Source organism: Melozone crissalis, unplaced genomic scaffold (genome assembly GCF_028551555.1).
Source record: "Melozone crissalis strain CALT ecotype California unplaced genomic scaffold, PUWL_Pcris_2 ptg000018l_1, whole genome shotgun sequence".
Classification (NCBI taxonomy): domain Eukaryota; kingdom Metazoa; phylum Chordata; class Aves; order Passeriformes; family Passerellidae; genus Melozone; species Melozone crissalis.
The window spans coordinates 38,597,310-38,624,784 of NW_026535796.1; positions in this window are offsets into that span (position 1 = coordinate 38,597,310).

Here is a 27,475-nt window from a genome sequence, read left to right on the forward strand (position 1 = left end):
ATGATCACATGAATGGGACTCAGTAAGTCACACATTGCTCACTGTGTGAATCTTAAATAACCATTTTTATTTCCTGTGGAGCAGTTATGAGTTCACACCTGCTAAGCTGAGACTATTCTAAGATACAATTCTGGGGAATGTCCCCTGCATCTAGACAATCCACCTGAAGAATAAGAGAAACTTAATTAATAAAATAATATTAATTACTAGGAAATTATTTTGTAGCCTGGTCTTCTTCTAAGTCCCACTGAAAATTAGAATATTCTGGCTATAGCTTTCATACATCATCATTTCTACTCTGCACACTGTGATCATTTCACTCAGTTTGGTTTCGTTCTCTTTAAGGTAAACTATCTATGTTCTTTTGAAGCTTTCCCTGGAGGAAGCTCAAAATTAGTGGTCCATTGACAGCTGATAGAATACACCTACACCTCCAAGACATCAAGATGCAGTGCTGGTCATATTACGCAGGGAAAAGTGAGATTTATATGTGTACAGGTATCCTGTGTTGGAGGATGTCCCCTTATTTGTCTCCACACCCTACTGTGTTCTTATTGCTTTAGTCCAGGCCAGCAAATAAATGGTAGAAGATCAAAAAGCCTCATCTCTACCTCCACATCCACCTGGTTTTGGGAGGTACCAGCATCAATCTGAAGTACCCTGGTGGTTAGAGTGTGGTCCCAAGCTGTGGGAGTCCTCAGTGAGCTGGTTAGAAAGGGCCTGCAGCTTCCCCTCCTCACAGCCCTGACCGCCGCGGCTCGGCTGGTTCGTGTCCCCTCCATCTGCACAGAGAATGAGGCGGTTGTGAAACAAAATCCCTGGTTTCTGGGAAATCCTCTTTCCCAGGTTACATAATCAAAGAGAGGTTTTAGTAAACAGAGGTTTTATTAGTCAGTTCAAACGTGCTCTAGCTAGATGTTTTATACTCTTCCCCACATCCCTGTTCTTGGAAGGGGAAAAATCAGTCATCTGCTTTGTGTGGATGGAATTCATAGAAACTGAGAAATAGAGTAAAGAGCTTCTGACAAACCTGAATGGAAATAATCATGTTTTATTAGTCTCTGAACCTGGGGAAATTAATGTAGTTCGGAAGGGCAGAGAGCATTGATTTCCAAATGATCTATTTTTCCAAGTCTTATCCCCTATCCTTAGAAAACGTATAAAGTGGTCCCTGGTATTTTATAAAATTAAAGTTATTTTATATTTAAATCCTGAAATTTCATTTTAATCCACTTTATCTCAAGAAACCTAAAAAAACGTGTTCAGTTTTGCATCTTATATTAACTTATTTTAACCTGCAAAAATCTTCATTAAAATAAATCCTTCTCTTAATATTCATTCTCTATATTAACTGTCAGTGACTGACCCTCTTGGGTAGTGTCTAATGAAGTGAAGGTTGCTGTTTCCTTCATTTTTATAGAATTAATTGGTTTCTCAAAGCTCCAAGAGATTTGACCTATTGTTTGCCCTCTTTCAAGAGAATTTTACACATTGTAGTCATTCCAACAATGGGCAAATAAAGTTCAAATAGGTGATAAACTATCTAATTAATGCTTACACTTAAAGAAGTAGGAAAGAACATTTTACAGGTTTTTACTATTACTTGTTGTATTTCTTTCAAGGATTGTAAGGGACTATTTTATCAAAATCTTGTAGGAGAGATTTTGATTGGTTCTTTGCAATTAAGAAAAGTAAGAATCTGAACAGGCAAATAAATGAGAATTCGAAGATAAAGTGACTGAGAGGAAACTATGTTTGGGGTAATATGACCAGGGCCATTGCTATTTTTAGAGAAAAAAATAGTAAAATTATTCTTATGTTTCATAATAATTACTAGCATATGTATATAAATTATTTACCATATACATAAGTAGACTATTTAATAAAAAAATAATGTCATTTCAGTGGTGTTTTTTTTTCAATATTTTTTGGTTTAACACATTTGGTAGATATCATCATACCAAAAAAGATGTTTTTGCATTTCCATAAATTCAATATGTTAACTATTCAAAACAGTACTAAAAGCTGAGACAGTTGACAGAGCTTTCCATTGAGCTGTGCCTGAAAAGACCTACAAGAGTCATGGCACCACAGAAGAGTTTAGGTTGAATGGGACCTTGAAGAATATCCAGTTCCAAACACCCCTTTTTTCAGATACATTTTGTTGTTGTTGTTGAGGGGAAGAATAAACAATAATATAAGGGTTTGTGATTTGTCTAGTTCTTTGTCCATTGCTTGACCTCAACCAGATTATCTCTTCTTCATTGTTAGATTATTTTTTTTCCTCTCTCTTTTCTTAGTGGCCAAAAGTAGATCTTTTGATACAGGAGGATAGTAAGTCATTAGGAGTTTTTAAAAAGTAATACACTTCAAATAGAATCAGGAATATATTTTGCTAAACTTAATTCTCATAAATTCTTATGTTCTTTATTTCTAAACCAGGAAAAGTTGTTCAAAATTTGGCTACATTTCTGTTTCTGTGAAATACATCTGCATTTTGTTGTATAATTTTTCAGGTTTGTCCAATGACTTTCTGATGCTAAAAATAATGACTTTTTTGAAAACTTTCATTAAACTTCCTGAAGATGCTGTCTACCTTCTCTGATGGGTTAAGAAATTCCAAAAGAAGGATTTTATATCTCTCTCATCCTTAACTTTTATTCTGTGTTGATTACCTTTAAAAAATTAATAATTTCATTATTGTATCCAAATTAGTCGTGATAGTACATAAAAAATAATCAGTTTTTCAAGTTTCCACTGGAACTCTAATCTGCAGAGAAGTAATTTTCTTCCTGCTTTTTTACTTGAGGAGGCAGGGGAATGATATGATAAGGCCAGGAAAGGCATGATCCTGCTCAAAGGCTCCCTCCACTATATCTTAGAACTTGTTTCATCTACAGGCTTTTCAAAAGCTATATTAGGTGTGATTAAGGAAAAATTACATTTTATGCATCCTATTTTACCTATTTCTCTTGAGCTCTGTCAGCTGAATCAAATAAAACTAGTGCAACACTTTAATCTTAATCAGATTGTGAATGTCAAATGATCTGCTTAAAAAAATTAAAAGCCATTATAATTGAAAAATCTACTGACATGAAGAATAGGGTGAGACTTTACTAAGATATTGTAATTAGTATCTGACCTTTTATGTTATTTTGGATTTTTCTTCTAAAAACATCTAGGCAGATACAGCAGTATTTTTAAATTCAGGGTTTTTAGTTTTAAGACTGATATAAAAAAGATAGCGTAGTTTTACACTTTTTATTTTATAGCTAATCAAGAAAGCTTAAACAATTTACCACTACATCTCTTACTTCAGTCTTTATTGGAGAGTAAATTTAGTCCTGATATCTGACTTCTCTTTTTTTTGCACATTTCACTCCAGATTATTTATTGCCCCTGTGTTGTTTGTTCTTTAAAACTGCTCTTTAGCTTCTTAGGCTTGTTTAAACTAATGTCTGATCTAGAGACTGCAACTAAGAACAGATATCAGCTTGCAGAGGCATTGTGACACATGTTGTATATTACCCTTTCCATAGAAATTTTATTCCTGAGGACTAGTGCTAGGAATTCTGCTCTGTATGAAAACTTCTATGAAACTTAGAAGAGATTCATAGCATATAAAACAAGAATTGAGAAATCAAAATTCCTTTGTTTAAAACATAATCTGTGGTATTAAAAACCTATTGTGTTTAGAGGATAAAAGAAGAAAAATTAGTGTTGTAATTAAAATTAGTGTTGCAAAATAAAATTATTATCTTGCAATTGGTAACATTTATAGAATTTTTAATCCTTATTGTACAATGTAATTTTTTTGTCTGTCTGAATTTCTGTGGGGTTATTTTCCAGCTATGGGTAACTATTTTTAACACATTTTTTCCAGTTATGTAAATTCATTGTCTGATCAACTAACACCTTTGTTACTTGTTCAGACTGTTCCTTTGCAGTACTTCATTACAAGCAATTTTCCCTAGATTTTTTAATTTCTTCCTGTATCATCTGAAAGTTTTCATCATCCCTTAAAAACCTGAGAGCCAAAATAAGAGATTTCACAATTAGACATTTCTACCTTTCCCACACAAAATTCTATTCACAGAATTATATCAGTCTCTTTAGAACCTCCCTGATTTACACAAGATTTGTATTAGCACATTTTAGTTATTGTATTGCCTGGGATTTGCAGCTTTCCTGCCAAACACAGCACAAAATCTATTCAAGGTGACTTTTTCCTAGGATACAGATTGCCATAAGAAATGGATTTACTGGATTTTACCTTTTTCATTATGTGATCATGCTTCAGCTATGTAATAACACAGTTTGGCTGACTTGGATAATTGCATGATATTGACTGCTTAGTATGACTTTCTGTCCTTATTTTTCACCTCAGACAGCACTTTTGCAGTTGAATACATGTTCTGGTCCTAGTGTAGCATAAGTTTCTGAAAAAAAACTGTGTTATATTGAGTTCCAAAATTATAGTGCAACTAACAATTTTCATAATTTAAACTCATAGCCCAGCCCAGCATGAAACCAGAACTGTTGAATGCATTGTCAGTTTCTTAGAAAACATGTGTTGATTATCATTAATTATGATACTGTGCTTTATTATATTGCATTTTTAATTTGTTTTAATCTTCAATTCCATTTCTGGCCAGCCTTGTGAGTGCTCAGACTGTTCAGGTTCTATAAACAGTAGGACATATTCATTCTCAGGTTTTGAGTATGACAGGTTGTCTTCTTCAGGGTGCTCCCAAGATCAGATTGAAAAAAATCACTTAGCATGTTCTGGAAGGCTTGCATAAAGCAAAGAGGAAATACAGCTGGCTTGGAGGGACTGCTCTGTATCAATAACAGGTTAGGCACAGGCTGGATGAGTGAAACCTGTACCACTGGTAGGTATTTGAAATTGCCTCAGCTAATTAGAACATTAATACTATTAATCACCTTTATATGATTAAAAGAAAAAAAATAAAAAAAATTGAAAAAAAAACCAAAACAAAACTCCCCCCCAAAAACCTGTGGAATGTTATTTCCATCCTGAAATATTAATATATAGCAAGACTAGCACTTTACCTTCTGTCTGTAATAAAGGTCTTCTCTAATTCTAAGTGTCCTCTTGTCCTTTTCTTCTTTGCTGTCCTCTGAATGGCCATGAAGAGGGTTTTTTCTATTGGATACTCATACCTTCACTTATTTTTTTCTTTCCATATAAGTTTGATCAACTTTTTTTATTATCCCATGTAACTCTGATATTTTTCACGCCTAATTAATAAACTTTTAATTATGGTATAAAAGTATAAGAACATTTGCAGACATCCCTGGGATTTTTATTTTTATTATAAAATTGGTTCCTTATTTTTCATTTATTCCTGCTCCCAATCTGCAGACAGATTGATTTTATTAATAATAAGAAAAATATAGTCAAATTTTATTAATAATAAGAAAAAATATAGTCAAAATGTAGAAGATCTAGTAGTACTTAATTACTAGTTACATAGAGGTTTTTTCAAATTTTAAATAGCATCTTCCATTTATTTTCTCTTCTGCTTCCTAATGACCAAAAGTCGACTGTTAAAATTCATATGATTGATCATGTTTCCACACATGTCAGTACAAATGGGTAACTCAAGTACAGCAGTAAAATTAGCACAATAAAATGTGAAAGCATTTGAATGAGGGTTTTTATACTAACTAGGAAATAAAAGAGGTAAGATCTATGCATAAAAACGAATATTCTGTATTGCATATCTGTTGTTTCATATAATTTACACTTTAGCCTCTTCTGGGCAAAGACTTTTTTAATTCTTCAATTATTATGCATATTTCTACTCCTTTCAGATTTCTACTTTTACAGTTTTACAGAATTTCTTATAGATGGTTGCAGGCACCATATAATAAACAGGAAAAGGAAATATTTTTGTGAATGAGCAGTGACTTAATAATTTAAAGTACCTTAAACTATGTGCACTTAAAACCTAAGTGGTGCAAGAGCTTATCTTTTTTAAAAATAAGTAAAGTTTGGAGTAACAATTCCTACTAAGAGAAGTACTTTTGCATTAATATACTCTGAAACCAGTAAATTGAAGGATAAGCAGGTCACTTATGGTCAGAAATTTTAAATATTTGAAAGAAAAGAAAAGTTAGATTCAGAAACAGACCACCTACTAAAGAAGGGTCTTTATCCAAGTAAGATCACATATTTGTTTATTGTATAGATCCAGGAGAATGGAATCCTCCTGTCTCTGCAGTCAGATAAAGGCCAGAGATTTGCACAGCTGAAGCATATGCATACATTATTAAAAAGTAAAGGTCTGCTGAAGATCTGTCATGTGCTTGTTATCTTTATCCAAGAGCAGCAGACTTTAAATGGTCTATTTTGGTCTGCAGCAGTTTGCCACAAGGGCTGTGCTTGACCACCACCACAGAACTTCTGCCCATGGTCAGTAGAAGCAGCCAGTGTAATAGATGCTGAAATGCAGCTCAGAAAAATAGGAGAAAAATAAATTGTCTGAATCAACTAATAAAATAGGTTGCTGCTAAATAGAGAAGTGCTGAAGAGTAATGACCCTGAAATAGATTTTAAAAATATTGCCCTCAAAATGTCTCTGAAGAATTCAGTCATAATTGAAGTTACTTTGAAGAAAGCAAATAAGATAGAAGAAGGACATCTTTCTGCAGCAGTGATCAACACTATAGATGCAAGCCAAGGTATCAAAATACACAGGATGATTTGTTTTCAATTTAAAATGAACAGTACTGCAAAACAGATGATGGCATGTCAGGCATCATGCAAAAATTACCAACGGCTAAGAAAATAAATCACTTCAAAGACAAAGGTCTCAGGTGGGAAAGAAAAAGCTAGTTACTGTTTTTTGGGGTTTTTTTTAATAACATTTAATGGTCCAGCAGCTGATAATCAGCAAGGACACACACGGAGGAAAATGTGTGCCCATATTAAGCAGTGGCTAAGATCAGTTGCAAAGTGCCAAGAGCAGGAACTGGAGCTTGTCATCAAGGGGATGGAACACCAAATAACACCTGGGCAGACGTGGGACTGGCAGACCTGGTCTGTGCAGTAGCTTGATATACACCTGTCCTCTTTTTCTGCACCCTGGAGGATATCTGCCTAATCAGCGTTCCATCCAGTTCCTGGGGAGTCATAGCTGGGTGTCTGCCAATAAAACTCCCTGTTTGCACCCCTGTGGTTCATTGTGTGCTGTTTCTCAGCTTTTGATCAAGGCAAGGGTGTGGTGCTATCACAGCACAACCCAATCTCTCTTTCTCCCAAAGTGGTAGATTGCAGTGACATCCCCCTTTCTTTCATTTTGGGTTCCCCTTCCTCTCTGAACCCTCTATATTCACATACATGGACATAGACTATGGCTGCAAGAGTATTTTGTGATGTGTGTAATCTGTCAGTGAAGCATAGATATGTGTGAATGCTACATAATGCACTGGTTCATTCCAAAATTCTGGTAAGGCTTTGTAGGACATGAATTTCATGCTTACAAATGTTATTCAGCGCAGATATGCTCTGCTGCAGAGGGTGGATGGGAGCAGTGTCTGTCACAGGGCAGTCCCTGCACTCTTCTCATGGAGGTCACCCTGTAGCCATACCACTGCCAACACCTTGACATCCACATTCATATCATGAACCTACATTTTCCTTTTCTCAGTTTTAAATCTCTTATTATTTATCCTGTGTGACAGGGCTTGGGTATCAGATCCTCTGATTTTCCAACTGCTTTCTCAAGCTGCTGAATATTGTCATTCTCTTCCTCATACTTTAAGTTAACAGGAACAAATCAAATTTCTTTTAGCAATTCTTAATTGGTTTTAGTCTCCTTTTATATAGTCCTAAACCGTGGTATACCAAATTGGACATAGTACTCCAGGTGTCATATTAAGAAATCTGAAATGTAGGCATCATTTAAATATTATTTTCTGAATATGCCTTTCAAAACCATTGCAAAAGGCTGCATAAAAAGGCCCTTCAAGAAATGGAGGGGGTACAATAAAAAAAACATGGCTCTATAGACCTGTTTTTAAGAGTTATTTCTATCACCTACACACTTATAATATATATATCCTTTAATAAAACTGTTTCCAATCCACTATAGTAATGTTAGTTTAATGAATTTTCACTTAGCAGCAAAGTTTAACGTTTGTGATCCATACAAAATGCATAATTTTAACAATTCTGTGTTGGTGATGAAAAACATGATATAACTCCCTTCTTTGACATGCTTTTAGTTCTCATCTATTTCATAGACAGATAATAATCAGGTTATTTCAGTACTGCCACATATCAACATTTTATGTTGTCTTTCTGGCAGTACAGCAACTTCATTTTATCATGTATTTGTCACTGCAAGTTAACCAAAATTTTTTTAGAACTATCATTGCAATTAAATTGTCGGTGATGTTGTTTTTATAAATGAGGTAATTAAGCCCTTCCATTCTATTACATAGTTAATGAGCATGCAAATTAAAGCAAATAGTTGAAAGATGGCAAGTCCCTAATCCCTTTTCTAGTATCTTGTTTGAGCTAATTCTTTGTTTTCCACAAATTCATATAATACAGCATAACATTTCTGCAGATACAAGTGAGTTGCACGTATTTATTACTTCGTATAAAAGTCCCCTCCAAATATATCCAAGCTCAACAGAAAGGAGAAATATTCTTAGAAACTATCCCACCCACCATTTGGCTCTGGAACCTGAGCATTTGATCAATGTGGCTTCATACTGATACCAAACAGTAGCGTTACTTATTTAACATTGCTTTTCCTTGTGGTTTTGCCTCATGTTGGCACAAAAAAAAACACCAAAAAACCCCAAAAAACAAAACAAAACAAACAAACAAAAAAATAAAAAACTTTTTTGCATTGTTGCTGTCTTCATTCTTGTTGTTTAACCCCAGCTAGCAGGGAGAGAATCAGAAGAGTAAATTCCGGTGTTGAGATAAAAAAACATTTAAAATTTTAAAGGGAAAGCAAAAGCTGCACACACAAGCAAAGCAAACCAAGGAATTAATTCACTGCTTCCCTTGGAAGGCAGGTTTTCATCCACCTCTGGGAGAGCCGTGCATCATGTGCAATGGTGACTTGGGAAGACAAACATCATCACTCCAAATGTCCCTTCCTTCCTCCTCCCTCCCACTTGGTGCACTGGGTATGACATCATATGGTCTGGAATGTCCCTGGATGCAGGTATGTCCTGGCTCTGTCTCCTCCCAAACTCCCATGCATCCCCAACATCCTTGCCAACCTGACAATACAGGAAAAGCTTTGACCCTCTGCAAGCCCTGCTCAACAATAACAAAAACACCTCTATATTATCAACCCTGTGTTCAGCACAAATCCAAAACATATCCCCATACCAGCCACTGTGAAGAAAATTAACTGTAGCCCAGCTGAAACCAGCACAATTCTTTGGGCTGGGTATTTATGATCAAAAAATGTAATTTTGCATTTAATATAAGGGAACAGCCCTTTTATCTTCCTGGGAGAAATGAAACATTTACAGCAGGACTAGATAAACACAGGGTTTATAATGGCCCCTGAACCATATGGCAGCCAGATTAAAATGAGGCAGAGGAGGGAGGGGCACTTGAAAGGGACCTTTCAGGGTCACTTTGTGTGTTCTGCTTAGCTGAGTCTGATGTGATCCCAGGCAGGCAACCAGTGTGTGGTGCAAAGGAATAAGCGGCAGACCTTAAGCAGTGCAAATATTCACGGAGGCAGTTCCTGTGACTGGGCTTGGGGATTGTAGTTGTGGCATGTGAGGGCTGTTAAGACTTTCCCATCTAGCAAATTCTGCTTGTTGAAATCTCTCTCTGGATATGGAGTTGCCTCACATTTTTTAACTCTTGAATCTGTAACACACACAGATTTAAAGGAGTTACCCTTGTTTACTAAAATCGATATTCTTCTGCATAAAGAAGTGACTGTGGAAAAATCAAAATATGAAAAAGGTCCAGAAACTGTATTTCTGCTGAATAAACAGAAGCATAGAATAGTTTGAGTTGTATGTCACCTTTTAGAGGTCATCTAGCCAAAGCCTGTTACAATGAGCAGGGACATCTTCACCTGGCACAGGTTGTTCAGAGCCCTGTCCAGCCTGACCTTGAATATTTTCATGGAGAGGGATGACCTTAATGTTTCCATGGACACCACCTCTCTGTGACATAATGTTCCTGCTCTCACCACTAAAATGAGAGAGGTGATAACTTATAAAAGAAGGAAGAAACCTTTGGGTATAGAATGTTTGAATTCAATTGATTCACCCTTTCTATGCTCTAGCATAGTCAAGGTACTAAGCCATAAGGTAGACTTGATACATTTTCCTTTTCTTCTCCTTTTCCACCCTCCTCAGGCATTATCTCTGCATACAGTTCACAAGATTTGGCACTAAAGGAAGTAGTATCTTTGGGACAGGACAAAGCTCATGTTGCTACAGATATGTAGGTTTCCCTATTGATCTGGGGAAAATAAGAGAGGTTGTAGGAGAAAGTTGAATATGCTCTTAGTATCAACCAGCATTTATACAAAATTATGAGTTGCAGTTCAAAATGTACACTGTCATTTATTTCTAAACACCTGGGCTAGAGAATGGAGAGTTTTGGTTTATATAAAGAGTAGCTTATTGACTTTGTATGTCAGGTGAAACTTTTCTAAAAATCCATCTGCAGACAGGGACAGCAGAAAAGTAAAAAAAAAAAAAAGAGAACAAGAAAAAGGAAATGCAATTGTAAATTGAACTCAAAGAAAGACTTTTTTTTTACATAATCAAATAAGACCTTCTTTTCAGAGCTGTCCTAAAAGAATTTATATTTATTTTATATAACTTCATTTATATTTAGCTTCATTAAAATTACATTACTTGAAAAAAGTAAGATTTATTTAAACTCATACATTTCAAAGCTTCACAAAACCAATTAAATTAAGAAAGCAAAATTGCCTCTATTAGTGGGGATCTATTTAATAAAACATTCTTACAAACATATCTATTGTCCATTTTAATACTCCTGTTAGTTGGTTTAATTGGTCATCTTGTGTATATGCATTTCCAATGTTTGAATATGTAAAGTTTATTGAAACTGCTGGACGAAATGTGTCAATAAATAGAAGGAAGTGCAGAAGTTTAAGTATTTACTTTTTTTAAAATGAAATTTAAGAAATAAATAAATATATGTTAAAAAAAATTAAATTGTTTTTGAATACTGACAGTCCCATATACGGATATTATTGCAACTCATTCATTGTAGAAAGTACCTGCAAAAATAATCCTGCAGACTTCTCAGTTGCATGTCTTCATCAAATTTGAGTTCTGAAGATTTTTCTCTTCAGAATATGGATTATAACTTGGAACCTACTCTGGAAATGCTGTCCAGAAATAGCAGGTTGAAAAGTCATTTTACATTTTCTTATTTCATGACATACTGAAGACATAAATACTATTGTAGGTGTGTCATGACATCCTATTACACCGGTTTACATACTGGTCTGCCCTCTTAGCTCAGTCTGGTGTTGCCACCCTGTGACATAACTGTTAAAACCACTGCTTATTTGGATCCTCCCCTTCCATGCAATGCAGACAAAATGCTGCCAGCTCTAATTCCAACTCACTTTTCCTATATCTTTTCTTCATAACTTTCTGTCAGCTACAAATCAACACAGAGACATTTCACTTACCTTCATCTCTGTACATAAAACTTCATATGAGAAAATGCCAAACATTTGAGCACTGTGCTTGCCACCCTGGCAGGAACTCAGAGGGGATTAATAAGGTACTGTTGAAAATTTGGGGCTTTATACATTTCCAAAAGGCTATAGCAGCAGTCAGTGCCAACTTAAACTTGGACTAAAATCTTCCTATGTCTATACCATGGAGAAAAGACGTGGTTCAAGGGTTGCTTGTTGCATATATCGCGATTATAAATATCATAGATACAACATATAGATGGAAAGCAATTACCAAACTTTAGTGGTTTACTGGCTTTTAAGGTCAGTGCAAATATTTCAGATTTCTCAGTCAGGGTGAGATTTCAGTGTCTTGGCCACTGAGACAAGAGAAGATAAATTGGACCCCATCAGTCTCCAAGGGACTGTAAAAAGTACCAGGTGTTTTATGCATACTTGTGCCATGTATGCTGTCTTTGGCAGTAGAGAACATCACCAGATGTAGACTTTGGAACAAGAAACAAATTTCAAAAGCAGAACAGCCTGTGATCTGATCTCTGAGTTGCACGCAGGGTAGGTCCCACGCTGTTGGGCAGTAGCAGTGGCCAGCAGGAAAAGTTAAATTTATTCTGTACTTGATACAGACCTGTAGATTCTGTGTGACCATCAAAACCAGAAAAAGCAATCTGAGTATTTGTATTTGCCTCTCCTGGAGTGAAGACATTTCCTAACCCAAACCCAACCTTTCCCATCCATACCCAGCCACAAGCATAGCTGCTACTTAATTAGACCAACTGCTGTAGCAGAAATTTCAGAACTGCTACACATACTGTGAATGCAACACAATGGATCTTTGTGGAAACAAACAATTACTTTGTTGGAATTGTTGTTTAGAGTTTAATGCTAACCTTTCCAGCAGAAGATTTGCTTACAAAGTACAAGCAAACCAATGCCTACAATGGCTTTACTGATCCTACTCTTTCCCCTTTTTCATCTACATTGTCCCATCTTTTCAAACCCTTGAAAATCTATTCAAAATTTCAACTGCGTTGTAAGGTCATTCCTTGTTTAATATAATGCTCTCTTTAGAAAAGATTTGGCATAGCAGAAAGTAGTTTTAATGAGGAGTTGGTCATCCAAAAAGGAAAAGAAATAAAGGAATAGGACATCATTCTTTTTAGAAGAGGGGGACAAGCTACCCATTTGAAGAGGATAGATTTGGTACTTGGCTCGCTAGTGGCTGTCAGATGATGGGGAGTCATGTATTCTCCTTTCCCCTGGTGGTGTGTGGCCTGCTGGAAAGAGGATCTGATGGGGATATAATTCATAAATAGCCCAATACAGCTCAAACAACTATTGTCAGGGCATGAGGTGCCCTTTCTCCTTCCTTTAGAAGTATAACTAACTACACGAGAAGAGCTGGTGGGAAGAGCCACGTGAGAAAACTGATGGAAGATGGGACTCTCTTCTCCCATGCTTTTAAGCTTCATTTAAACTGGGAGCCTCCCTAAATCCTCACCTCAGGCACAAAACACTTGCATTAATATCATGTCTGTGCCTTGGCTTCTAACTCTTTGATCCAGATGCTGGCCCAGGGCCATGTGTTTATGAAACAAGGATAGAGACACTGAGCCCTGGACAAGCAATGCTGCACTGGCTATAATGGGTGTACAAGACAGGGGCTGTGGGTGATTGATGAACTGATGGTGGCAAGACAAAAAAAATGTTATGTTCTTTTCCTGGAGTGCAGTATGTCTGTGATGTAAAATTCTCCCCAGGTTAAAGCTACAGCCTTTGGTCAGGAGTTCTTTCAGCAGACTAAAGTTCAAATGTCAATTATTTTATAGGTGCAACCACAAAAAAACAAATCACAATAAAGTTCTTACAGAGTATCTATTTTCAGGGACACCTTTTTTATCCAGAGAAATAATATTTCACCAAATTATATAGAAAATGCATATTTCTCAGTAATCGTACTCAGCTGACAATTCCAAACTGGGGGAAGGAGTGACACACATTAACAAACTTAATTTCTTGCCTTATTTTTTTCCCCTCACCTGATTTTCAGCGATGAAAGATCCTAATTATAGCCTTCCTTCTCCCATTTTTTTTCCTGTTCCATCATTTCCCTTCTGGATACTAAAGGAAAAAAAAAAAAAAACCAAAACAAGAGATATCAGTCTTTCAAGACTTGGAAACCACTTAAGCAGATCCAAAACCTAAAATCAGCACGTGTGTCTTTGGATGTTATGCCAGAACTCTGAACTGTGCAAGCTTTCTCCTTCTTCACTAATATTTACTTTTGAATCACAAAATATGAGTTGTGCTATAAAAAATCAAGGTGAGATCAAGACTAGTAACAGGGAGGACACTTTTTAGAGGAGTGCAAAAAGGTGAAATACATAATCTGCATTGAGATGACATTAATCTGTAAATTCTGATTTGGCACCTCACTTTATAGCATATCCCCTGAGCCCAAACAACTACTCTTTTTATGCATGGAAGTTTCAGAGCTGTCTAGTATGAGAACTTGCTGTGAGTCCTGATTTTAATAGCTTCAAAAGAACAGTGCCATTCAGATTGGCTTTTAACATGTTCTTAAATTGCTATTTTATTACTCTTGCTGACATTCCAAAGACACGAAATTACCAAATCACATTAAGAAGACAGTAGGTGGAGGGAGGAATCTAGTTAAATAACACCAGATAGGCCAAAAAAATAGACTCCTTATCTTTAACTTTCAAAGCTGTGCTTGTTTAAAAAAAGAAAATTCATGTGAACATTTTGTAAATTAAAACCACTGAAGAATCATTATGAAATAAGGTCATTTGTCTCTAGTGATTAACCCCATTTTTAAGCTTTTGTTTTCACCTTTGTTAGTATACTTATATACACAAATCTCTATATATATGTGTCATGGTTTAAAAATGGTGCTCCCCAAGCTGGTATTACCACTGAAACACCCCAGACCATGTGGTTTTTTCCTCACTCTCCTTCACCTGTGGTTGAATGGAGAGGAGAAATGGAGGCACAAAAGGTAAAGATCACAGGCTGAGATAAGAACATTTTAGTAGAAACAGCAATGAAATAAGAAAAGTAAAGCAGATAATACTAGCAGAGCAATACAGGCAGATGATTCACAAGATGCTGACTGACCACACAATCCATCAGTAGCCACAGCACCAGGGTCCCCACTCCAGTCCCTCCTCTCTTCATGTCCTCAGGTGATATAGAAAAACACAGGGTGTTGGCTACACCCCTCCTGGCTGTTGCAAAAATTAACTCTCTCCTGGCTGCAACCAAAGCATTGTGCATATATGAAAGTTATGTAGGAAAGACTGTAGTCATACATTGATTTTACTGATGACAGAAATTACAATGATAATGACTGTGGTTCATTTGAATGTGCTCATCATTGGTATAAATCTTCACCATCTGAATTTCATGTACATATTCTCAATAAATTAAATGATACCTTTTTCTTATAAATTACAGAAACTTCAGGTGTGTAACAAAAACAAAGGTGGATATTGCAATATATTATGTGAAAATAAATCATCAAGTCATGGTGGCTCAATTCTGTAAAATGTCTCTCAAGTTTCTTGCTTTTAAGTCATTTCAAGAAAATCTATTACTAAGTCAAACCAGATAATGAGATAGGAAAAAAAAATTTATAAGTCAATTTGCAGAAAATAATTACAAAATCATAGGATTGTTTCAGTTAGAAGGGACATTTTAAGCTCATATGATCCAATCCAACAGCTATGGACAGAAACATCTTTCTGTAGATCAGTTTCCACAAAGTTCCATCCAACATGACTTTGAACATTTCCAATGACGAGATATTCAAAACATCTCTGGATAGCCTGTTTTAGATGGAATAATATTATTAAAATTTGTCCCAAAATACCAATTTATTTTACAAGATCTCAAGTGTAGTTGATATGTTTGACAACATTTTTGTGCCTTGAAGTGCAGCAGGTCACCAAGTTTTTGCTTAATCCATATATTTTAAAGACTCAGCAAATAGTAAGTATCAGGCAAATTCAAGGCGGGGTTTTCAGAAGTATATGCTTGGCAATGTGCTCTGGCCAACTTCTGGATTTATGGGGCTCTCCACAAGTTCTTGTTGTTCAGTCAAAAATATGAATCTCTCTCTTTTCAACCGCCCTCAATACAAATTAAAATCTTTATAATTGTAAAATGTTCTAAAGGAAAAAGTTGTTTTTGAAACAGAAGTGGTTTTCACATAGAAGAGCACATGCACTGGCAAAACTTCCAGCTCATCTGGTGTTACTACTGTAGAAGAGTAGTAACACTGCTCACCTCTTTTTAGCAAGCTTGTGTACCACCCTCCCCAGATAAAATCAGTATTTCCTTTTAAAGGCACTTTCAGTATGCTTCAAGTTTCCACAATATCCCTGAGTTAATCAATAGAAACTGCCAGTGTGTTACTAAATCTGTAGTTACAATATAATGAATTTTGAATGAGAAATGATTTTTTTTTAAGTGTTTCTGAGTGTTACATCCACACTGTGCAGAGGTATGTATAGTAAACACTCATCTCCAAGTTCTGGACCTTGACTTGTCTGCTCAGACTTGCTGGGGTTTGTTAATGTGAATTTATTGTATCTTTACTGCACATTCTATTCAAGAGAGACTTACAGGCTGCAATTTTATTGAGCAAAAAGCAAGAAGGAGGGACCCATAAGATGCTGAAGAAGAGATTTAAAATGGATGAAATATATAAACTGATAACATAAGGCATAAAATTCTTTTTTTTTTCTCTTGTATTTTTTCCACCTTTTTATGGTGGATTATGTAAACTATATACAGAAGGAGAATAAAGATCATGGTGAATATCAAATAACCTTGTTTCCAAAGAAGTGTCTTTATTTTCTTGGGGAGAGTGAGTGTGTGTAAAGATAAAATATTATCTAGTGATGCCATAAGATATCAAAAAAGAAAAAAAAAGATGGAAAAGTCAATTCTGTGCTGGATCCTCTCTTTGAAGTGAATGGGAGTATAAAATACTTCTTTACAGATTACATTTATATTGTTAACAAAGAAAATTTCTGATTGTTCTCTACTTTATTTAACCTCATATTGAGTTTAAAAATCTGTTTTTATAGTACTCAATTAAAAACAGAAATTTATTGACCAATGTTTTCTTTCCTTTGTGTGACCACATAAGAATGAGGTTTGTTTCCATCAAACCTTTCCATTTCTTGGGTTCTCAATATCCCAAACAACTAGCATTTATTCAGCCCATACTACATCTTCCAATTTTCAAGCTAAGTTATACCTGGACATAAAACACAACTACTGTTTAAGTAAAACTTTATAAATGTAGAATAGATTATTTGTGAGGAACAAATGTGTTTACAGGAAAATGTGCATTATTCAGTCCCATTTTAATTAATGCTGGAACACAGACAGTCATGTCTCCTCAAAATAGACTATTCAGATGCCAAAAAAATCTCAGTTTTCTATTAATAGCTTTTCCAGTTATATATCTGTTCAAGAAAATATTTTAATGATAGAATAAGATTTCTACAACAACAACAAAAAAAATTAATCCTCATCATGTGCTGGACCATTTGCATTTGTCTTTCCTAATAAATTCAGATTTGGCCAAGAACCTTGGGAGCAAAAGATACAACAAAGTAAAATAGAGATTGTCTACAATTAAAGCTACTATGAATTTTTAATGAAATGCAGGTGCTGCCTTTTCTCTCACCAATAACGAAATTGCACAGACCTTCCTTTAGAGACTTACCCTGATGGGAAATATTCTCAAAGACTCATCAGCTGAATGTTAAAGTAAACTGGCTGGTGATCATCCACAGATGCTGTTACTTATTCCTCACTGTGTTTTTGGATAATGATGATGTCATGTATCAGTATTAAAGAGGTGGCAATTAGCTGCATTCATAAACACGTGCTTGATGCAGTCACACATTGAAGTTCAGCTCTAAGGAGTGCCAGAGAGCTAGAAGCTGTGCTGAGACACATTAAAATCAAATCACCATAAGCCTGAATGGGTAAAAGGGAAATATTCTCTCCCTGTTTATGTGTTTAGAAATGAAGAGGCAGAGCTAAGAATATCTCCTTGCTCTTAGTTTAATGGTGCATTTATACTACAACAATATCCTACATGTGGTGCATCTTAGTATACTTGGGGGAATAAAAAAGCAAAAGCTACTTAAGGGCTGAAAAGATACATCAGTGGGAGGAGAGCTTAGCTGAGAAGTGGCTGTTCAGCAGCAATTTGATTTCATAGCTCTTCCCTGAAGCTTTAGCTGGTGGCAGCGACAGCCTCATCAGTGATGGGAGTGTGATCTGCTTAAATCACTGAGTTACCAGGTGAGAGATGGAGGGAGCAGGCTGCATAGAAAAGGAGGCATGAATGGCAGATGAAGTGAGTTTTGCAAAGACTCCAAGATGGGGGAGGGAGAGAAGGAATCCAAGCTGTACCTCACACAAGGGTAGGGACTCACAAAAGCTGCAGTCAGCAGAGGTGGATTTCCTCAGGGATGGAAGCTGAAAGATCGTATGTTCTGACCACTAGATGACTCTTTCTATGTCTATAGATGTTGGAAATTATACAGGCCTTTGTCACCAGCAGTGAAAGAGCAAGCTCTGGCAGGGCAGGCCTCTGGAAGAGCAATGCCTATCTCATAAATCCATTCCATTGCCACAGGAGAAATCAAGTAATAACATCAAGATAAATCTTCTTTTAAAGGATCTAGAAACAGTCATCTACCAATAAAAGCTGTCATCCTAATAGGCTTGCTGCTTGCCTTCCACACTGGTAATTCTACTTAGTCTTCCAACAAATTCTGCATGAATTCTATAGACAATCAAGTGGAGGGTCGTAAAATGTTTAGGAGCTAGAGTTACTGGGTTTTTGTAAGCGGGATAAAAAGACAACACTACAGAAAGGTTGCAGAGAAGATGGAAAGGAAGGAAAAACCTTTTCCTAGGAAGTGAGAGAACTGGAGGTCTATAGTGAAAGGATATGATAAAACCAGTTACAATAATGGAAAACTACATACAGCTAAATTTGGTGGAAATATGGAGGCAGAAGATTTCTCCTTCCCAGACAGCTTAAGCCAGCTCTGGTGGACTTTAAGATTCAAGGGTTATTTTCACCATACCTTTGTTCCTCTGACCCTCACTGACTACTTCTGTTTAATCTGATTAGCCTTGAGTCAGATAACCTTCCTTTGAACAAAAGAATAAAATCTTCACAACTGGAGTGGTTAAGCACTAGAAAGGATAGTTCAGAGAAATCATGAATCTTTCCCCTTGGAGCTTCTAAAACTTTGGCCAGAAAAGAATCTGAGTGTGTTGGGTCTACATTTGAAGTCACCACTGCTTTGAGCAGGAGGTCAGACTGCCTGACCTCCAAAAACCTTTCCATTTTTCTATCTCTGCAAAAAGAGGCAGTTTGTAGCAGTGACTGTGTGCTGAAAGGAGAGCACTTGAATTACACTGTATCTTTTCAACACTATTGAATCACTCCTAGAATATAATAAACTGAAGTGCAAACCTGTAGTGCCTGAACTATTTATTGCCTGATTTCATATTACTACAGTCACTCCTCAGAAAAGTGGACTCATCAGTCAAACAGTGTTTACCAGTGCATAGCATGCTGCTGAGCTCTAATGGTCTTTGACTATCAGAAAAGCCATAAGGGACAGTATTCCTATTATCATTGAGGCCCAGCGTTGGGAGAGGGTGCATTGTTGAGAGGTGAATGTAGGTTTCTTCTTTATTGCTTCTCTGAATATAAACTGATGCAATCTATCATGGTTTAAATGAATCATTTCAAAATGTAGTGGCCTTTAAAATGATTTAAAGTCAATGAGCTAGCAGTGGAGTCAGCCTGGCTCTTGCACGTGGGTGCTCTGCACACAAAGCTCTGTGCAGCTGCTCTTTAGCCACTGGTGCTTCACTGGCAATGCTCAACCACAAACTCTCAGTCTGAAGAGCAAGTACTAACCTCTCCACTGTGTTTGTTTGCTGAACAGCTGGAAATAATAACAAAAACAGAGATGCTCTTATTTGTTACTGTTCTTATTTTTTTTTTTAAATAGAACAAGTGCAGGACAAAAAAGCCATTTCAACCACTCCTCAGCTTCACTGTGCTGAAACAACCCACACCTCTCTGACATTTGCTTCTATCAAAGAGTAAGAAAAAAATGAAACTTTATTTTGAAGCAGACAAATATAGTTCGTCTGAACAAAGCAAAACGTGGCACAAGCCTCTATTTCCTTGGCTCAGTTTGTATTTTTTTTTAATGTTTTTAGACAAACTGATTGTAGGTTCTAGGTTGGTTTTTTTGGGTTTTTTTGGTTTTGTTTTGGTTTTTTTTTAATCCTAACATTTCTTTCCCTCCTCCATTGGAAATAACCATAAATAAGAAATTGCTTTCTTTTTTTTTCCCCCTCAAATTTTTTGTGCACATACAGGTACGTGTTGGGACATGCACATATTTATTTTCAGATACAAAATCTCTAGCTTTTGTCCTAATTGTTTTTTCTCATTTCTGTCCATTCACCCCCTGTCTATCTCTTAGATGCTGCCCTTTTATTTCTCTTATTGTTTCTCTCTTGTGTCTCTTAGGAATTACAAAGGACTTCATATATTATTTAGGTCCTACTAAGTGTTTTTGTTTTTCTGCATGCTTGTTCATTAGATAGTAGGAAAAAACCAATTTGATTGCAGATTTTGAGTATGTTTTAGAACTGCATCGCTTTTTTCAAAAATAAAAGTTGAATGAATTCAGTCAGCAGTTGTAATCAAATTCTAACAAAAACCAAAACAGTGAACAAAAGTATTTCAAAACAATAGCAATTTATAAATGGGGAGGCTGAGTGAATATTCAGTGTTGAAATGCAGACAGACAAAGACCATATGGAGCATGAGTCAGGGTTATTTGTAAACAAACAAGGGAAATTGTATTCTTCCTCCTGTTGTGGGAGCACTTACATTTCTTTGTTTCTGTTTAGATTTTTTTTCTGTGGTAGTTATAAACCTATCACTGCATTTCAGACAGACACAGGAATTTGCCTACTGTCATTGCTCTTTGGCCCACAATTTTGGCAATAATGAACTGATTCTTTTTTCTGTTTTGTCAGGGTCTCTATTGTGGGCTCTGATGCAGGAAAAACCAGAAGCTTTGGTCAGTTTCTGAAAATTCCACAGCATTGCTACTGAGCTGACACAACTCTTCTGCCAGAGAGTGAATCTTCAGATCTCTCTCACAGAAAGACCATGGTGACAATAATTAAATGGAAAGGTTAGATGGCTATACTTTCATTGCCTCCAGCACTGCCTTTTTCTAGTATTAATTAATATTGAACATTTCTGGTGAAAAACCTTCTAGAAGCTAATGCATTTTTCCACACACAGTTGCCCTGAGTCACACATACAATGTGTGCAGACATCTGTACTTCCCTGAACTCTGATATATTTAGATTAAACTTCTTTTCCCTGATATTGGAAAAACACTCACACATTTCATTACAATAACAGATGGAAGTGTTGACTATGCTGACTTAATTCAATGTTAGCTCTGAATCCTTTACCATTAAACAACAATTTTATCATACTTGTCTAATACATCTCCATTTAAATCTGAAAATTTGAAGAGTTGCATTGTTGGTTCTCAATCAAAAATATCAGAATTACTGTAAAATTAAAATTTGAAAGACCATTAGGGGAATAATAATTGAAATTAAATAAATTGTGGGCAATAAAGGGTCCTTAAATTTTTAACATTCTCCACTCTATTGATAAACATTAAACTAGAATCAAGTATCAGCACTAGGAAATGGAAATGCAGGTTTCACTGATTTGAAATTACCATTTTTATGTTCCATTTTCTGTCCATCAATAGAAAAAAGGCAATTCAAGTATATCCTCAGCACTGCTTAGCTATCCCTGAATCTTTGTGTACTGTTTCCACAGAGAAAACCATCTTTACTCACCACTGCTACTAAATGACAAAAGTAGATCTCGTAAACACTTCCCTCTCATGCTGTTTCCTAAGGATATTCAATGCTTCTGTAGTTGTCATTGTCTGTGAGAAGTACTCAAACACTAATTTTAATTAACAGAAAGAATGGAAGAAACAGGAAGACTGCTTCCACATTAGAGATTTATCCCTTACAAATTTGCTACAGAAAGGGCCGTTCTATTGGCTATAGAAAATACCTGAGAATTCTCAGCAGAACCCAACCTTCCTCAGCACAGAGAAAACAGCTGGTTAAAAAGAATTTATTAAATTCTTTAAGATAATTGTTCTACTCAACTACCTTAGAAGTTCTCAAAGAGGCCTAAAATGCTCCATACTAAAATAGTTGAGTAAAAGAAAAACCTCTTCACTTTAGCAAAGAAGTTAGAGGTATAGACGATAGATCATAAGGGCTGCTTCAATATTGACTAAGCAAATGACAGGAAAACAGAAAATGGAATGGTTAAAAAGGTAATTTAATATATGAAGTGTCATGACGAACCTTGTACTTTGAAAGAGCTTTGGTCTCTCACCAAACAACCCAAGGGCTAAGAAGTACATGATTAATATGTTTTAGACCAAATGAAGTAACAATAACTCCTTTAAAACATAGAAGGATAGGATAGGACTTTATTCAAAACTATTTCAATTCCCATTCCAAACTGCTTTCTGTACTAACCTGAACTCTAGACTTTCATTAGTATAAAAAGACCTTCAGGTTCTCTTTTTCCCTATGAACCTTTTGAAATTTTCAATATCTCCCTTTTTCTTTCTCTCTAACAGCTGATATAAAGAAATATTTTTCCCTTCAGTACAGAAGAAAATGAAGATCAAGATACGAATCATAAGAAACTTGACATTTTGGAATCAGAAAATACAGTGCAACAAACTATTTTATAAAGAGTTTTCTCACTACCAAATATGCTCTTGAGTCCCCAGTTTGTAAATATTTCATTTACTTGCTTGCATAAATGCATCAAGGAGCCTCCTCATGAAAACTTTATTTTATCTGTTTCTCTCCCCCTTTTCCAATATGCTGTTTTCTGATACAGTACAAGCCTTGACCCAAAACAACTTGATAAAATAAGAAGAAAAAATGTATTTCATGCCATGAAGATAGACAAAAAGAGCACGAAGAAGATATCTAAACCTATGTCTAGCAAAGATCTGTGATTATTTGCATCTCTTAAAAACTGGTCCTTTAAATCTGAGTAGAAAAATGGTTGGTCCAACTGATGTTACCTAAATGTTTCTAAGTAATACCAGAATAAAACATGAGCTGTTGGAAATACTCCAGTACATACAGTTACCTTTGGAAATCTGGGTTTAACAAGGAATTTGTTCCTCATGTAGGTACAGGTGCTGATACCTGTGCTTAGGACCACTCACAAGATCCAATATATATCAGTTGACTACAGGAAAAATAGAATTTGTCTATCAAATGTTTGTCTAAAATTACTACAAATTTCAACCATTTTGCCCAGAAAACAGGATGTCAGAAAATAAATTTTAATTGCTAAGAAACTGAATCATTAGAAAAGACAGTTCTTCAGGTCAGAAATTGCTTTGATGCTTAGCCTAACCCCTTTTCTCTGATAGGGTTTAGTAGAATGACAGCAAATAGTGTCATTCTACCCCTAGGAATCTTCAAAATGCTGTTCACTTTTTAACTACTGACTGCATGGCTTAATTCATTACAAATTCTTTCAACTTTTTTGCTTAAGTAAATGTTCATTGCCCCCAAAGCAGTTTTAGCAAGAGTAGACCATTGATATGCAGTCAGTGATTTTATTCTGCATAGCCTCTTAATGTTAAATATGAATTGCACCACCAGCCTCTCAATGACATGTAGCAGGAACCATGAAATTTTATTCTAATTTATTTGGCCAGCTCCTTCAGCAGCTTGAAGACTTTCTAGACCTACTTCATTAACAGAAGTTTTACTTTCATTTGAAATTTTAAAAACTCATGTCCATTTCTGTAGTTTTTTATAGTTTTATAAGGACCCAACTATCCTGGTACAAACAAATTTTTTAGGGCAATTCTTACTTTATATTTTCATTCTTTATCTTAGAACAGTCCTAGTGTGAGTTGTCTCCTTTTCTCTGTATGTTTCATAAGAACCAGGCTGGCATGATTTTTTTAAAGGCTATTCTTGTTTCATACCTTTGCTCTTGATCTTTGATCAGGCTCAGTATGAAATGTATTTCTTCTCTGATTCTTGTACTAATATCCATCTCTGCAATAGCCTATTTCCCATCTGCACTAGCAAGATCTTGTCAAACAAGCCAACAGGAGTCTGCAATAGCTTCAGGCACCTTCATCTCATCCTGTCTTTCTCCATTTTTCTTTAAGCAGTAGGAGCAAATTCCCAGAAAATGAGCAAATACCTTTTAAATTTGAAACTATCACCAAAGGCTAATTGAAAGAACACAATCTCAACAAAAAAGGATTATGTATTCTCCCTTTAGATAGGAGAACAAAATTATAAAACATGCAAGGCTGCAAAGTATGAAATACATTGGAATGCAATGAGATGTCAGAATTAAAGATGATTCCAAATTTTTTCTTCTCTTATATAACCTTAAATGTTTTGGGCCATCTTAGGATAAAAACTATACCTAATCAAAATTGCAGCTGTTTTTGCAAAGAAATGTTCAAATAACTCCAAGGAGTCACTCATTAAAATAATTTAGTTGCCATTATCCATAATATCCTAGGCAATGCTTTATTTAGATGATGAACCACAGAAAGCTGTTTTGTTATCTTTAGAACATTGTTTTCAATAAACAGTCCATGCCACTTAGGTTGGTAATGAGTACAGATCACTTCAGTCATTTCCAGGTTCCTTTTTCAACCACGCCTGGTTTGAACAAACTTTGGTTACTAGCTTGCATTGCAATGTACAAGGTGCTATAGATAAATTACTTTTACTTATTGAATAGTTGATTATTGGAATAGTTCTCTCTGCTATACCAATATCAATAATTCACTTGATCCCTGTATCTGACTTTTCCCAGAGTCACCTAGAATGTTACATGAAATTAGTGGCAGATGCATTGATATTACTGAGAATAGTGCTGTTAAGAAATAACATGAAAATACAGACAGTTTGTCATCCCACCACTCATCTATATTTAAATATGGACGGTCATAATCAGATGATTGCCATGGCTGATACCTGTGGAATGATTTCCTATCTCTGTTTTTGACATTGATTAATTTCTTGCTTCAGTTCATAAGTCAAAAAAACCAAACATGGAAGTTACATTTATTCTAAAGAGCTTGAACTCCCTTCCCCTTACACACCCTGCAATGTGCCAAATATATGTGTGGTCTCTGTAGAAAAGGTATTAAAAACTATACACAGTAGCCATAATTGCTCACAGGCCTTCTGGAAAAGCATTTGACTGTTTATCTTATGCTTCTGAAGCTACTGATATTCCTGTCTGATCCCTAAAACTAGCCAAGCTCAGTGCCATACTAAAGCTCTTTATCTCTAACAGCACACTTTATTCGGAGTAAATAGCAAGAGGAAGGAATGCATTACAATGCACTGGTATGCAGAGCCCAAGGAGGCATCCAGTCATTGTTAAGCCCAGCCCTCCTCTGTGTACTGAAAAATAAGAGGCAAAAAGCATTGCCTGATCTGCATCAGAAAGCAGTGCTATGCATTTAGAGGATAATATTAGGATGAGTTAGAGATCTATGGATTTAACAGGAGTAAAGGTAGATGACGTTCCTGGGAAGAATTTTGTTGTTATCATCTTTAACTGTTGATGTTCACCAATTTCATATTGATTGAGAAGATATCAATTTTTAATTATTTTGGCATTTTTAAGTAACACTAGAAAAAAAAATCTCTCACACACAAATCCAACCAAAAATCCAGCAACAACTGACAGTATCAACTTTTTAAAATTTTTTTTTAGAATTTTACATTTCAGCACCCTGAAATATATAAAGGAGCCCTATATTTTTTCCTATATTTTATGTATATATGTATTAGAAAAAAACCCCAACAAACAAACTTTACATTTTCATTGGTATATTTCTTATTTCATAAAACAAAAGTTGAAGACTTGATTTAACAACACATATGGATATAAATTCTTCATTTCTTTATTTTACAACTTTACATTCTTGAAAAAGTCTGATTCTGTTAATTGATTACATTTTTTTTTTTCCCTGAATGTTAGGGTGCATTAAAGAAGATCAAATGCTTTTGTATAGTGATTAACAAAAAGCAGAGAAAAAATTAAATCAGAAGAGGAATGGAAACACCTTGGGTTGTTAGAACCCTACTCTTCACCAAGTTGGAGGGGAGAGGATATTTTATTTTTTTTAAACTGTATATGGTATAAGAATGAATTTACTCAAAAGCGTTGAGTAAAAAAAATTTATAAAATTTTTATTTCTTTTTTCTCTTAATTTCTTTTTGGTGCAAATTAAGTGTTCAACAAATAAGATTTGTTTGAAAGAAATTTAAAAACTGAGATATTCAGTGAGAGAGAAAAGACTGTATGGAAGGAATATGTCAAAAGAAAAAAGCTAAAGAAAAAAATTGTCTTCCTGACACCATGAAATATTGAGAAAGCCACTAGAGGGAAATGCTGTCATTTTCATATTTCAGGGCTTTCTTTTAGCTTTGATGAAAATTGAATAACACAATTTCCCCAATATTGTAAAGCATTTAACACAACTTTGCCATTTTCAAGAGACAAATAATTTCAAAAGTCAACAAGCTTAAAGATGATGTTTGACAGAAAGAGTAGTTCTCCAAAAGCTGAAGAGTGGTCCAATGACTGCACTGGTATCCTGGGATTTAGAGTTCGTAGTTTTGTCAAAGACTGTCTGTCTGATCTTGGACAAGTGATTTGATTTTATGCTGCATTTCCTCATCTGTAAAATGGGAAAGTGTAGTATTCATCTCTCTCAGAGGAAACTGCAAGGATAAATATATCTGTTGTCAAGAAGAAAGTTCGGGAAAAAAGTTTTCAATTAGGCATACAAAATTGCTGATTTGAAATGTCATTGAGATTCAGCCGTGGAAACAATTTTAATGCAGTACCTTATGTAGCTTCAAGTCATTGTAACTGCAGATAGCTATAAATAGCTACAAAAAATCTTCAGATGCCATAAAGCACTAGTACAGAAATTTCCAGTATCAGATTTCCACTACAAACTATACAGAGATTAAAAAAATAATCACAGAATACTGTGATAATGTATGCTGAAAATATCCAAAATATCCAAGTGTGTTGAATAATGTGTTAACATACTAGCACATTTCTGAATAAAGAAATGACATAAAATGAGGACAATCTCTCAGATAAAGTAAAAAAAAACCAACTGTTTAAGAGGGGGTTTTGGTTGCTTTCTGTGCACTTGTCAAACACATAAATTTTCTATAATCAGTAATTAGATCCTGCAACTCCTGATGAATTTTAAAATGGCCCTCAAATTGTTCACCATGAATTCCAGTCACCTGTTAGGTCATGGATTCAAGAGGCCTGGTGGGGTTTTGTGGAAGGAAGGTGAGCAAACTCAGCTTTCCATACCTACAGTACACACTCCAAACAGTGATGCTTTGGAGAATTACATAGAGCTGTACTTGTAAAGTGATGCACTAATCTGAGATGTAACTATCAGGAAAAAAATACAGAAACAGCTACCCAGCTTGAAAGTGTTCAGCAGCCCCACCTGTTTCCCAAGCCATGTATTTGTCTGTTTTATGGCCCACACTCTTTCTATTAGAGCTAGGAG